This window comes from Cimex lectularius, unplaced genomic scaffold, assembly GCF_000648675.2.
Source record: "Cimex lectularius strain Harlan isolate CLEC.00 unplaced genomic scaffold, Clec_2.1 scaffold88, whole genome shotgun sequence".
Taxonomy (NCBI): Eukaryota; Metazoa; Arthropoda; class Insecta; order Hemiptera; family Cimicidae; genus Cimex; species Cimex lectularius.
The window spans coordinates 1,042,356-1,051,362 of NW_019392660.1; positions in this window are offsets into that span (position 1 = coordinate 1,042,356).

Below are 9,007 nucleotides of genomic sequence, written 5' to 3' on the forward strand. Positions count from 1 at the left end.
ATTGCTGAATGGAGGAAAAAGTTTTTGTTTTAATTTTTAGCATATCGTTGACTGAAAAATAAGGTTAACAATATCAGCTCGTTGGGCGCCATTTGGCGTTTCATTGGGCTATTCTTTAACCTGGTGGACGACTGCCAAGTGGCCTCCATGCTGATTTGGTTAACTTATTTTCTTATCTTTAATAAGTTGAATAAGGGAGCCTGAAATGTCGACCCTCTGGGGCAGCAATTTTTTATTTTTTTAATTTTAACTAAAATTTATCTATGTAAAATGTTCTGTCATCAATGCTACAACCTGGGCTGTAGAAGCATGTTCTCGCCTTCCTGCCTCGTCCATAAGCACTTTTGCTGCAATTTACACAAAGGATTTGTCCGTTTTGTCCCCTAGGCATTGAAGTTAGTGGAATTGGAAAACACAAGATGATGAAGAACTCTAGGGACGGATTAGGGTTTTTCTCTTAAATACAAGTCTCGTCGGATTAACTTGAAGCTATCCATGAGAAGCATCCAGATTAAAAGTCAACTTTTTGTACCATTTTTATCTTTTTCATTACACAATTCTTCCTAGTAAGACTATTTTCAAAAATGAACAAAAACTAATTTAATTTTTTTAAACCTAAAAAATAAAAATACATTTTTATATTTACTATTATCTATTGTTATAATATTAAAATTTATTTAAAAATTAAATTACTTACAAGTTAAACAAAAAGAACAACTGATTGTTAAACTTTTAGAGACTTTTTTTCTTTACAAAACCCTGAAAACTCAAAATATTTTAGCATTTAAATCATCATCAATTCAGTAATCTTATTTAATTTAAATACAATCCAATCCTACCTTTAAATGGGAAGAAAGTCTATTATAAAAAGTTCACGGTCAATTTTTTCAGCGTCAATGGAGCTATACCGTAATAGTGAATATCGTTTGAAAGCTGGTTTCACACTGAATCTAAATACTGTTTCAAGTGGGAATCCATATTATGAGGAGGAATGTAAGGTGGCTCCAGGCACTTGGGATTTGCCGAATTCCGAGCAAAAATTCGCCAAATCCCAATTTACGCGTTATTTTACGCATTACGTTATTCGCCGAATAACATTATTTGGTGCTTGCCATGCCATGAATTGTCGGTTTCCTTGTCTGCTTCAAAATGCACAAATATTCTTGAAATAGCCAAATTCAAAGCATCCACACATTCAGGAATCAACTGTACTGTATTGATATCAAGTATAATCATCAATCAGCATTGCTATTTATTTTTCAATAATAAACAATCTTAACTAGTATAGACGTCTTAATGAAAGAACATCATAGCATTTTTTCTGTCAGTTATGAATGGATTGGCCTCATAAAAGTCTTGGATTTCCTCGATCTGTATCAAGCTGAACCAATAATTTGAAACGCTTCTCTTCTGAATGACAAAAATCCGAACAAGGTTTTTGAAACTTGTGTGGAAACGGATCGAAAGTAAGATGGGGTAACGTACTCTATGATTGAGGTTTTTTTAACAAGGGTATTTCAACTAAGAGGTTACATGAACCTTCGGGGTGCCAGTGTTTTTGAAAAAAAAAAAAAAACTGTTTGTAAGTATGTCGGGATTGAATGCAGGCCCGATGGATTCAAACCCGGCACCTTTACCTTACAGTGATGAGCGCCATATCAACGCCTAAACCGTGGCATCCCGTGACTGAATCTAAAAAAAAAAAAAAATAAATAAAAAAATAACCGCAGCTGTAGCAATGACAGTGTCTCTGTCATCCATTAAATTGGTGATGGAGGATCCACAAAAAAAAAAAAAAAAAAACAACAAAAACACAAACAAAAGCAACCCAAAAACCCAACAAAAGAAAAAAAAAAAGCCAAAAGCCCAAAAACCAAGCAAAAAAAAAAGAACAAAACACCGCCAAACCCAAAAAAAAAGCCAACAAAAAAAGGAACAAGAACACAAGAAAAAAATCAGACCAAACCAACCCAACAAACCAAAACAGCCCAAAAAAAAAAATGAAACAAAAACCGAGTGAAAGCAAAAAACCAAACAGAACAAAAAATACACCCAAAAAACAAAAAAACGAAACCCGTCGAAACAAAAACACAAAAACAAAAAACTGAAAACCAAAACAAACAAAATGCCGAATCAAAATTAAACCAAAGAAAACAAACCAAACTTAAACCAAACCAAAACAAAAAAGAAAAGAAAAGCAGAACCGGGAAAAAAAAAATAAGAACCAAAAAAAAAGAACAAAACAAAACACCAAAAAAAAACCAACCAAAAAAAAAAAAACCAACAAACAAGCCAAGAACCAAAAAACCTCGTAAGAAAGCGAAACACAAAGAAAAAACGAAACAAACGAAACAGCCCAAACAAAAACAAAAAACCCAAAGGCAAAAAGCAAAAACAAAACCAACAACAAACGCAAGAATAACCCCAGGGCCAAAAAAACCCAAAGCCCCAAAACAAAAAAGAACCCAGAAAAAACAAAACCAAAAAAAAAAAAACAAACAAATTCACCCCAAAAAAACGAAAAAAAATCAAAGAACAAGGGAATAAAAAAAAACGAGCAAAAAAAAAAAACAAAAACCACCCAAAAAACCAAAAAAAGGGGAACAAAACGAAAAAAAAAAACAACCAAAACCACCCGAAAGAGGGCAAAAACAAAGAAAACAACCGAAAAAAAAAGCCAAAAAAAAACCAGAACCGAAACCGAAAAAAACAAAACCAAAAAAACGGAAAAAAAAACCACATTAAAAAAACAAGGGGGGCACAAGAAAAAAACACAAGGGACAAGAGAAAAAAAAAACAAAACAAAATCAATAAAACAAAACAACAAACCCCAAAAAGGAAAGGAAAAAACCGGGAGGCAAAAAAAAAACCCAACCAAAAAAAAAAAAAAACTAGAACAACAAACCCCAATGCCCCCCAAAAGGAAAACCGTAAGAGAAAAACGCAAAAAAAAAAAAGAAACAACAAAACGAACCACAAAACGGCCCAAAAAAAAAAAATCCTCAAAAGAAAAAACCAAAAAGGCAAAGGCAACAAAAAACAATAACACCCCAAACCCCCAAAAAATGACGAAAACCGAAACAACAAAACAAAAAAGGAAAAAAGCCCCCTCAGGCAAAAGAAAAAAAACAAAAAACGGACCAAAAAAAAACAAAACAAAAAAACACCAAAAACCAAAAAGGCCAACAAAAAAAAAACGAAAGGACTCCTGTAACAAAGCCCAAAAAAAAACCAACCAAAAAAAGAAAACAAATCAAACAAGAAGTTGAAAAACGGCCCCAAACAACAGAAAAAGCAAAAAAAATCACAAGAACCCACAAAAAAAAGGCCGCCAGGACAAAAGAATAAAAAAACACAAAAAAAACAAAGAAAGCAAAAAAAAAAAACAAACAAAAAAAAAAACAAAATGAAAAAACCAACAAAAAAAGCCAAAAAAGCTGCCAAACAAAATAACAAACCAAAAAAATGAAAAATGAAAAAAAAGACAAAAAAAGACCAAACCATCAAAGAAAACAAAAGAAAAAGCAAAAAAACGGAAAACAAAAGCCAAAAAACCAAAAAAAAAAAAAAAACGGACAAAAGAAACCCGAAAAAAAAACAACAAAAAACAAAAAAAAACGCGCCAAAAAACAAAACAAAAATAAAACGGAAAAAACAACAAAAGGCTAACAAAAAAAAAACTGGCACCAAAAAAAGAAACAAAAGAAACAAACAAAAAAAAGGGAACAAGCAAAAAAACGGGGAGCACAGGGCCAAAGAAAGACGAAAAAAACCCCGGCCAAACAAAACCAACCAAGAAGAAGGCCCCAAAAAAAGCAAAAAAACACACTAAAAAAAATAACAAACGGGAAAAACAAGAAAAAACCAAAATGAAAAAAACAAGAAAAAGAAAGAAAAGAGGCAAAAACCAAAAAAAACAAAAAATAAGGTAAAAAGGCCAATTAAAAAAGAATAAACCAACCCGGGACAAGGAAGCAAAAAAAAAAAACCCAAAAAAAACCCAACACCCAACAATAAACCGAAAAACCCGGCAAAAAAAAAAACCCCAAAAAACAAAACCAACCGGCAAAAAACAAAAAAAAAGGTAGAAAGACGCAAATAAAGTCAAAACAAAAGGAACCTCAAAAAACGTAACCCAAAGAAAAACCAAAATACATAACAAAAAAGGAAAAAAAAAAAAAGCACACAAAGCAAAAAAGATCAACAAACTCAAAACCAAAAAAACAACTTCAGGAAGACCGAAAAAAACAAACAAAAAACAAAGAAAAAGGGACATCGAAAAAAGAAAAACCAAAAACACAAGAAAAAAAAAGAAAAAAAAAAAGACGGGAATTTAAAAAAAGGAAAAAAACCCAACAAAAGCAAAGAACGAAATGTCCGAAACGAAAAGAAAAAAAAAAAAAAAAAAAAAGGCCCCCGAGCCAAAAAAAGAAAAAAAAAAAGGAAAATCAAAAAAGGCCCCCAACCAAGAAAACAAAGGCAAAAACCAAGTAAAAAAAAAAAAAAAAAAAGGACAAAACCCAAAAAACACAAAAAAAAGCTAAAAAAAAAAAAAGGGAAAAGGAGAGCACGAACGAAGAACCAAAAGAATGAGAAGAAAAACCACAAAAAAAAAAAAAAAAAAAAAAAAACAAAATTAAAAAAAAAAAAAAACCAAAAAAGTGGGAAAAAAAAGAAAGCCAAAGCCCCCAAAGGCAAAACCGAAGGTACAACTAAAAAACAAAAAAAAGAACTGAAAAACAGCAAAAACAAAATCCAAAAAAAATAAAATTTCCGAAAAAAGAAAAGAACCAGAAAAAATGGAAAAAATCAACCAGTTAAAAAGAGCCCGAAAAAACAAAAAACCAAGAAAAAACCCACAAACGAAACAACAAAACCAAAAAAAAAATTAAACAATGGGAACAGGGAAGGAAACAAAACCCCCAAACAAACCAACAAACCATCCAAAAAACCAAAAAAAAAAAAGGGAAAAAAAAAAAAAAAAAAATAAAAAAAACTGAAAAAAAAAGAAAACAAAAGAAAACGCCCAGAAAAAGAAAACCAAAAAAAAGAAAAACCAAAAAAAATGAAGTGACAAAAAAAAAAAAAAAAAAAAAAAATAAAAAAAAAACAAATTGCAGATATATACACTGACAAACAGTTTAAGAAACCCTGACAAGACGAAGAAACGAAAACCAAAGTGAACTTGCTAAAGAGACTGGAATCGAAACCAGAACAAAATGAAATTAATCCATCAAAAAATAAAAAAATGGTGTGATCCCGAAACCCCAAAACCAAAAAAAAAGACGAAAAAGAAAGGAATACCGAAAAATAGGCAACAACAAGCATTATACAATATAGCAAAAAAAAGAAAAAATAAAACAATAAAGAAACAATTCGAACGAAATAAAAATAAAAATGCACTGATTGGTCCCAGGTTCTTAATAAGGCATAGGAGAACAAATGTTACGGCCAATGCCGTATAAGAAAAAAAAATAATAATTAAAAAATAAATGAAACGTTAGTAAAATAAATTTAAGAAAAAGTCTAAATTAAAATAAAATAAGGGAGAAATTCATAGGGGACTTACCACCTTCCTTCAGATGCCGGCTGCACGAAGTGTAGGGAGCTCGGGCCCGATTCCTCTGACTTCGTCGCAGTATATCCGATGAATTCAGGTGGAAGATATCGATGTAGCAGTACAGGGTGTTTTTTGGTGATTCGCGTTACTTTGAATCTTTTTTAATTAATAAAGGAGAGAAACATATGAGATTAAGAGAGGCGGAAGGACACTTTCTTTCGTAAGAGTAGAGCAGGACTCGTGTTGCAAGGAGCGTGGGAGTAGGATTAAGGATTACACTAATCCAAAACAAAGTATATTTAAAATGAGATGGCTGGCGCCAACAATAACTTTTATAATTAAGGAAATAGGACTAAAAATATTTCATTAGCCCAATCAGTTAGTTATTTTTTATTTTATTGTTACATGACTAAACGGCATAAATGCTTATAAACACTCAACGGGAGAAACAAACAAAAAAAAAAAACAATCACAAGTGTATAAAATTTACGAATACATAACATCCTTGAAGATAAATCATAATTTACAAGTAATATAATATTTATGGCTTAGGACTGGTAACCAAATTTCCCAATAAAACCCTAATTAAAATATATTGAACGAAAAAAAAGACTTAGGGAATTTTTGCTTGAATAAGTCTGTCAAACTCAATTTGAATAACAGAAATGATCCTTAGTTAAATTTCTAACAAGCAGTTTAAGAAGGGTTAATTTATTCATAACAATTTTATACGTTTCAATTCCTTTCTCTACAATCTTGAATTGTTAAATTGAAGTCTCAACACAGCAGTATGGCTTTAATTTTTTGGAGATTTTGGTAAAACTACTTTGAACTTTTTCTACAAGTTTAACACCTTTTTAGCAAGCAGGGGCTTTAAAAACTACTTCCATGCTCTAGTATGGGCTGTTAATTTGAAACTTGATCATTCGAATTTTTTGATAATATGAACTCTCAGCAGGTCACTTCGGTAAATAAAAAAAAAATACCATATATTTTTGGTACACTCGGTAATATGAAATATTTTTTGTAACAGGTGGATAGCGATTTTTCTATAAACCGAAATTGAGACACTTCCCCTCTGTAATTCGGACTTTTTGTAATATTCCTCTAAATTTTCATGTATTATTTTTCATCTCAACAAAAAACCTTAGATAAAAAAATAATTAATTGGAATAAGTAATATGTTCAAATATGACCACTGAACAAATATGGATTAATACATAACAATATTCAATTTTTCAGTTGATCAAGCTCCACAATTTCATTATTTTTACAAACTTTTATGTGTGTACGTTTCAAGTAATAAGTTGTAAAAATATCGACGTGATTTGATTTTCTTTCCTATTGATAATTCAAATTATTTTTGTGGTTCTTGGGTTTCGAATTTTAAAGAGTCAACTGTATTGGAAAATATTTTGCAATCTTAGAAAATAAAGAAGAATAGTTAAGAAAATAGTTAAGCTGGAACATATTCAGAAAAACGTTCATTTGTTGACGACAAAAACCAATTTGCTTTAAATATTTAAAGTTATTGGAAACACACAGACAACAGGTCGTCATTTTTATTCCAGAGATTTTATTCAAAAGGGGAAAGTCTTAAGATATTTTGACACTTCAAAACCGAGAATGTCAAATTAAAACTCTTCACTAACAGATTCACATCCTGCTTATAAATCGTCAGCAAACATTGATGTATTTCTATTTGCACGAATATCGTTGTGGCAGACAGAATCAAAACCTGCCCATCATTTGATAAATTAATGCGAGAAATAACAACTGAAGGAATTTATATAATCAAAATTCATAAGTTGACAAAAATTTAAAACCCCGGGAAATATTTTATCATTTAAAAATTTTACATATTGCTCAAAATAATTTTAATAAAAAGTTTCTGATCAGGACTCGTCGTCCGCGCCTGAAGTATTTGTGATGCAGTAATGCCGAATCGGAGTGTTGTGCTAAACAGTTAACAAACTCCTTCAAACTAATCATCTCTGGTCCGTCTTGTCTTGCATTTCATTTTTTTCAATTTAGTTTTCAAACTAGTGATGGCGTATAATAAATCTTTTACAATGTATCACAAACATTAAAATCGCATTTTCATAGAAACTCAAAATTCTAACTCCTTAATTTAAATGTTATAACACATTGTACAGTCCATTTATAATAAATTTATTAGTAAATAATTTTTCCTCGGTAATCCGAAGCAATTTCATTCATTTTCCCTAGGCATTTCATAATTTAATGCGAAATTATACAAACAAAATGCGAGAAATAACGACTGAAGGAATTTTTAGAATCAAAATTCATAAAATGACAGAAGTTTTAAAACTGGGGAAATATTTTATAATTTAAACATTTTACATATCGTTCAAAAAAATTTAATATGATTTTAATTTCAAAAATTCTGATTAGGACTCGTCGTTCGCGCCTGAAAGAATTGCGATACAGTTTTGCTGAACAAGAATGTGTTGCGGGTTTAGTATGTCCGAGCGCCGTTTTTCTAAACGGTTAAACAATTTTTTTCAAACCAAAAATCTCAGGTCGTCTAGCCTAGCTTTTTTTCAATTTAGTTTTCAAACTAGTGAAGACGTATAATAATTCTTTCACTATCCACCATTAATCCACAAACATTATATCACATTTTCATAGTAAGACAAAAGTGTAACTACTTAATTTACAAGTTATATTCTATTTTACAGTCCATTTATAATAAATTAACTGTACAAAAAAATTTTCTCGGTAATCCGAAGCAATTTTATATATTTTCTCTGGGCGTTTCATAAGTTAATGCAAAATTATACAAACAAAATGCGAGAAATAACGACTGAAGGAATTTTTAAAATCAAAATTCATACAATGACACAAGTTGAAAAACGCGGGAAATATTTTATAATTGAAAAATTTTACATAACGCTCCAAATAATTTAAAATGATTTTAATAAAAAGTTTCTGATCAGGACACGTCGTTCGCGCCTGAAATAATTGCGATACAGTTTTTCTGAACAAGAGTGTGTTGCGGGTTTAGTATGTCCGAGCGCCGTTTTCATAAACGGTTAAACAATTTTTTTCAAACTAAAAATCTCAGGTCGTCTTTTTTNTTTTATAATTTAAAAATGTTACATAACGCTCAAAATAATTTAAAATGATTTTAATAAAAAGTTTCTGATCAGGACTCGTCGTTCGCGCCTGTAATAATTGCGATACAGATTTGCCGAACAAGAATGTGTTGCGAGTTTAGTATGTCCGAGCGCCGTTTTCCTAAACGGTTAAACAATTTTTTCCAAACTAAAAATCTCGGGTCCGTCTAGTCTTGCTCTTTTTACATTTAGTTCTCAAACTAATGAAGGAGTATAATAAATCTTTCACAAACATTAAAATCACATTTTCGTAGAAACTCAGAATTGTAACTCCATAATTTAAACGTTATAATCTATTTTACAGTCC